Here is a 6,566-nt window from a genome sequence, read left to right as displayed (position 1 = left end):
GAGGTAAGTAACAAGGAGGGGGATGTTGTGGATCCTGCTGAGAGAGCTGTGCACCCTTGTTTGGAGAGGCACACACCCAGTGGCAGCTCACAGAGGGGCCCAGGAACCGTCTGCAAGGGGTGTGTGCTCATGGGGCCCATATGCTGGATCAGAGTGATTGTGGCACCAGCCCCATGAAGGGAGAAGTCACAGTTTGTGCTTTGGGGTTGTGTGTCCTTGGTTTGATATGCGTGTCCAGCGGCTGCTCACAGAGGCACCCAGGAGCTGTATGCTGGGGCAGTGGGCTCAGGGGGCTCATGTGCTGGAGCAGCACTACTGTGGACCCTGGATGCCAGCAGCCAGTGTTGTGCTTTGCGGTGGCTCAGAGAAGCACCCAGGGGCTGCATCCGGGGGCAGCAGCCTCAGAGGGCTTGAGTGCTGGATCGGTGTGACTATGGTGACCAGAGGTTGGCAGCTGAGGAGGGGGAAGTCTGAGTTTCTGCTGCTGAGGCCTTGCACCCCTGGTTGGATATGAGTGCGCCTAGCAGCAGCTCACAGAGGTACTCAGGGGCTGCCTGCTGGGGTGGCAGCCTCAGGGGGCCTGCGTGCTGAAACCACATGACAGGTGTCTGTGGGTAGGCAGCTGGGAAGGGGGAAGTCTGAATTTCTACTGCCGGGGCTGTGTGTCCTAGCTTGGATACAAGCGCACCCAGTGGGGGCTCAAAGAGGCACTCAGGAGCTGCCTATAGGATATGAGCACACTGAGTGGGGGTTCACAGAGGCACCCAAGAGCTGCCTTTGGGGTGGTGGGCTTAGGAGACCTGCATGCTGGAGAAGCCTGACTGTGGTGTCTGGAGGTCGGCAGTGCTGCGGGAGCTGTGCACCCTTGGAGGTGGATGTCCTAGAGTCTGTAGGTCTGCAGGTGGGGCAGCAGGATTTTGGCTGGAGTGGCTGCAGGGTCATGGGCCACCCATGTCTGGGTGGTGGTGCTGATGAGTTCCTAGAAGAGGCCACACTCCCCTTCAAGATGGTGTGGGCTTCATGCAAGAGCCCCGCAGCCCAGGGAGTGCCCACAGCAGTGGTAGGTGCTCCCTGTCCAGGAGAGCCTCGTCTGCCAGCCCCTGGTACTCCTGCCAGATTGAACTGTCCCTCACTCACACACACCCCACACACATCCACACATTCTCCTTTCACCCCCTCACTCACTCACACCCTCTCCCTCACCTCTGTCCTGCTAGCTGCCATCTTCTGCTCCTGTCTTAATATTTTTAACTCTGAAAGACTTTGTGGGAATGTGTGTGTATGCATCTGTCTGAGTTCTGTGTTTGTGAAGGGTGTTCTATTCATATTTGAAAGTCTTAAAACCAAATAATTCCATTGTGTTTAGGAGACTAATAACCAGAGGATCGGCCATAAAGAAACATAGTACTTTTCTTTGTATTCATAATTGTTTATTTTCTTCAAATTACCCACCCCACCACACACACACACACACACACACACACACACACACACACACACACTTCTTTTTTGGGATCTGGGGAAAACTCCTGCAGACCAGGGTACTGATGTACAATAGGCCTCTAACACCAAAGCTCCATTGATACCTATGAGGAAAGCCATGGTCTTCTCAGGGTGTTGGCAGGAGAATACGGAGTATACCTGATTGCAGAGGAGGCTAAACTGGAGCAGGAGCAGCTAATAATGACACCAAAACAGTAGGGGAGCAGTTTTGATTTCTCAAGCCAGTAGACATTTTATAGCTTTAGAGCACCCCAAGCAAGATTCTCAAGGCTGCCTCCTCTTTCTAGGGTTTGGGACTATTTTGGTGTTTGCTCTCTAAAGTGCATTGAGCAAAATCAATCTTTCTTTGAACATAGGCTTTTGCAAAGCTTACTCTTCCTCAGCTTGGTTATTTGAACTTATATATGCAATAAATTCTCCTATATGCATGTTTCAAATCCTATATAATAAAAGGCCAGAGGCGTCATGACCGAAACGACCAGAGACCAGACCACCACGGCCCCTCGTGGGCTGGCCGCGTCCCCAAGCAAGTGGTTAGGGGCAATCAGGCAGGCAGGCAGAGGGGTTAGGAGTAATCAGGTAGGCAGACCAGCAGTTAGGGGTGATCAGGTAGGCAGGCAAGTGGTTAGGGGCGATCAGATAGGCAGGCCAGTGGTTAGGGGTGATCAGGTAGACAGACCAGTGATTAGGGGTGATCAGGTAGGCAGACCAGCATTTAGGGGTGATCAGGTAGGCAGGCCAGTGGTTAGGGGAGATCAGGTAGGCAGACGGTCCCTTGCAGGGCTGACCTCAGCAAAGAAAGAGGGAGGCCCAGGCCAGCCAAGCCATTGCACCCTAGCCTGTTGCTTGCAGAAGGAGGCCACTGGTGGCAGGGGAGGGGGTGCAGCGCTGCACAAATGGCAAACAGTGGCAGTGGCGGGGGTGGGACCAGCTGTCTGAAGTTGGGTGAAGGAAAGCCCCGATAGGCCCTGATCCCAGGCCAGGCCTAGGGACCCTACCTGAGGGGTCCCGGATTGTGAGAGGGTGCAGGCTGGGCTGAGGGACACCCCCCCGACCGGGCCTCTAGTAATAGATATTATTATTCTTTAGTCTAACTTTTATAAAAAATAGACAAGTAAATAAAACAATAATTTCAAATGGAATTAAAAAAGTAAAATCCCATGGCATAAATTCAATATAATACCTTGAATTTTCTATACTACTGGACTAGGATCAATGTTTACTGATCTTTAGCTGATTTGTACATGTGTGCCCAGCAGAGCACTATTTAAGAATGTAAAGTAGAGTTGAACTTTTTGCTCAGCTGATGCTAGTGCTGAGAATGCTACCTGGTGAACTGGGAATGTGCTCATTAGAAATCTATGAGCTTGAGGTACTGAGGGCTCCTGGAAGCAAACCCGGCCTTAGAGAATAAGCAATCCAGTAATAAAGCCTTACTTGCCAGTTATATGAGGGTATTCTGAATCCACCACTCTGCTTTTTTTTCCTGGCTGCTTTTCAATGAATTTATATCCCAGGAAAAATGTTTCCCTAAGTAACGATCATTTTCCTAGAAACTCTCATAAGACATTGAAGGCTCAAAGAACAGGATCCAGGGGCCTTAGTGCAATGAGATGATGATTGGTGGATGAAACAGCCATCAGGGAAGGCAAGATGTGTCTCAGCAGACATGACGGGGTGACAGCACCGACAGCAGAGGCAGCAGAGCCTGTGGTAATGCCTTGTGCAGGCAGTGTGGGACCCATGGACAAGGCTCTCTTTGACAGGCATTATTGTGCTCAGCACAGGCTGGATACCACATAAGGGAAATATCAATGAACCCTGTAGACAAGAAATACTTGGGGAAAGGGGACACTGAGTGCAGGAGAATGTGAGGCCAAGAAATAGCAAATCATTAGTGACAGAGGATAAGATTTTAGGTTGCCCTCCTGAAGCTTATAATCTAGTTGGGAAGACAAAACTTTCACACCTAAAAAACTAGGAAATGATAAGACATAGGATATGATCAAGCATTACTGTACCTTGAGATTATATTTATCTTACTCACAGTGGAATCTGAATCTTTGAGAAATGGTGAGAACTGTAGGCCAGTAACAAAGCCTTTTTACAAGCACACTGAACCCTTGCCATATGCCTTGGAACATGTAGGAATTTTCCACAATGTGTGACCAATCCTCACAAAAGTTGATAAGGAAGGTTTATTTGTTGTTGTTGTACAGAGGTGAAAAATAGAAGCTTGGCTAGGTTAAGTGCACAAGAGTTAGGGAGGAGAGAGCTGAGTCAAGGGCAGATCACAGATCTATCTGTTCCCTAAGAACAGCAGGAAGAAGAAGGTGGTATGATAGTAGGCAACCTGGAGAGCCAAGGCAAGGAGTTGATAAGCAGTTCTGTGATGAGAGAATGCCACTGGTGATGATTTTGGGAGAAAACTAACATAGTATTCATTGTGGTTGGGCTAAGTCATCAGGAAATGAGAGGGGAAGACCCTGAAAATAAAGGCAATCTAGCTAAAGGGTATTGGATAAGCTAGGCCTTATGGGAAATTGAACAATATTATACAGGCCTTGGTGACTTGTTTCTGGTAAAGACCAGAAAGCCTAATGAGAATTGGAAGACTCTCCCAGGAAATGCTGCCTTCTATTTGGTGAGTCAGTCCTGGAAAAACTGGGACAAACAATAAGTCCTGGTCAACACCAGAAGCCAGGGCTCTCCAAACTCACCGAAGTGCAAGTGAAAGCCAACCTCAGAAACTGATTGCTGGAAAAGGCCCATAAATAGGCATTGGGCAGGACCAGAAAGGCGGTAAAGATCTCTCAGGGATAGTAGAGTCATTGAGAAGTTAAAACAGGAGACTTCTTTAGGCTGGAGGCAGGCCTCAGAAAATGTAGGGAGTACAGAATTGAAACAAGGTCAGGAATTTTTAATTGTCCTTGCTCTAAGTAAGTAAACCAAAGGGAGCAATCAGTAGATTGAATTATAGTTTTAACTGAACTGTATTTTAGTCTCAATCTTTAAAAGTGATTAGTCTCTATTTTACATATATGATATCCCTCAGCTGGAAGAGTCAGTAAGTTATAATGCCCTAATTTTTATTGTTATTCTGGAGTCTCTCTCTCTCCTTTGTCTCTCTCTGTGTGTGTGTGTGTGTGTGTGTAAAATGATCTAACATTAAAATGTATCATTAATTTATTTTCCAGTGTCAAGGGTATAATGTAACTATGTGATAGATGTCAAATGAATTTCATGGCTACAGTCCAAATGTAACAAAGGAATCATTTAAAACTATCCATATATTGGTGATGTCAAATTTTTCATTTTCTTCCATTTTATAAATGCATCATATCTCAGCTCCAAATCAATCTATTAACCTTGAAAACATTTTGAGCTGAAATGAAGGTTAGCAGTGAACTTTGTGACCTTCACATGATATTAGTCATATTTAGCAATTAATATTGGCTTTGAGTAATGAGGAGCCAGTTGAGACAGGAACAGTACTATAGCAGTTACCAATAAACCAGACTTTAGAGGCCATAGAAAAAATGAAGAGCATGCAAAATCAGGTTTTTTAAACTTCAAGCTGTCTGCCATAGAGCTCCTGCCTTTTAAAAACAAATTTGAACATCTTGGCAGCTATTCTGATAAATTAAATATAAAATACTCCAGTAAAATCTTTGTTATGAGATAAGAAATTCTGTTCAGTGAATTTGAAGGGCAAATGAAGACAAAAAAATGATGTCTCTGCCTTTTAAATCTCCAGAGGGATGAGTCTGATGGATTTCCCAAGAGCCAGTACTATTGATTGCCATGAGACTGGAGGAATAAGGCAGGTAAAAGCTTACCAGTATTTGTTGTTAAATTAAAATCCAAATAAATGTCTCAACTAAAAATGCTGTAGGAATATATAAATATATCTTCAGATGAATTTTATGTTAAATTATATTGATTTTAACAAAATATAAAGTATGACATAAATATTTTTGAATTCACAATAAGAAAGAAGAGTTAGTGATTTTCCCACATGGAGCATATAAAAATACTTCTCTCAAATTATTTTGCCATATTTTATGAGTATTATACCTCTATACCATTAACAGCATGGAAACTTGTTACCATAAATGGAATATTTTTCATCTCTATTATTTGTTAGACATTAAAATAAAAGTGTCACCTTTTCTATCAAAGAATCTAACTTTATGCAATTTGAAAGTATTTTTAATAGTACTATTTTATTAATTTAAAAGCATTCCACATGTGAACAATTTAATTCCATTAACATCCTTAAAAGATCTATATTTTTTTCTATAATACTACTCAAGAAGTAAAGAAATACTAGATTTACCTTGAATATCAAATGCCGAATGTCTGAATGTCTTCCACTTACAAATTGAATTGAGGTTTTTTTTGTTTTTTTGGCCCAAGGGCAAAGGTGGCTTTTATTTCCTCTGTTGAGGAAGTAGGGGAGGGGGACTTCCCCAAGCACACCAACTTAAGGAAGGGGTGGTGTGCCCTCAGGGAAGAGAGCCCGATGGTCATTCAGAAGGGCTCCTCCAAGTCCACTTCCTGGCCCCAGGCTGCAGGGTGTGTGCTCTTGAGAGTCACTCCCCTTGGGGTGCCAGCTCTTGCATGAATGGAGGCACAAAGAGGTATCTGCTGGTGTTCACCAAGAGGAAGGGGGGACTGGTGCCCTGACTGAGGGAGCAGAGGACTGGGGTGGTCGACCCCCACCCAATGCCTGCCCAGGATGATAACTGGCGGTGTGACTCTTCTCCGGAGAAGGGCCAGAGAGGCCCAGAGGCATTGCTCGATCTGCTGGCTGGTCCTTTAAATGTCCATCTCAAACTGTGACTCTTCACCGCCTGCTGGCTTATCTTCAGGGCTGTTCTGCAGGTGGTTCTGGCTGGCTTCAGTGGGGGGCTCGTCACTTTAGTGACCCCCGGAATGGTGGGCAGGTCCCGTGGTGGTGTTTTGGTCACAGGTGAATTCCGACACTCCATCAGGAACTTGCGGTCATAGATGATCCTGGTACCTCCCGGGGTGGTGCTGAAGAGCGTGCCGCCGCTGGG

Source organism: Myotis brandtii, unplaced genomic scaffold (assembly GCF_000412655.1).
Source record: "Myotis brandtii unplaced genomic scaffold, ASM41265v1 scaffold914, whole genome shotgun sequence".
NCBI lineage: Eukaryota > Metazoa > Chordata > Mammalia > Chiroptera > Vespertilionidae > Myotis > Myotis brandtii.
Note: the sequence above shows the minus strand (reverse complement) of the source record.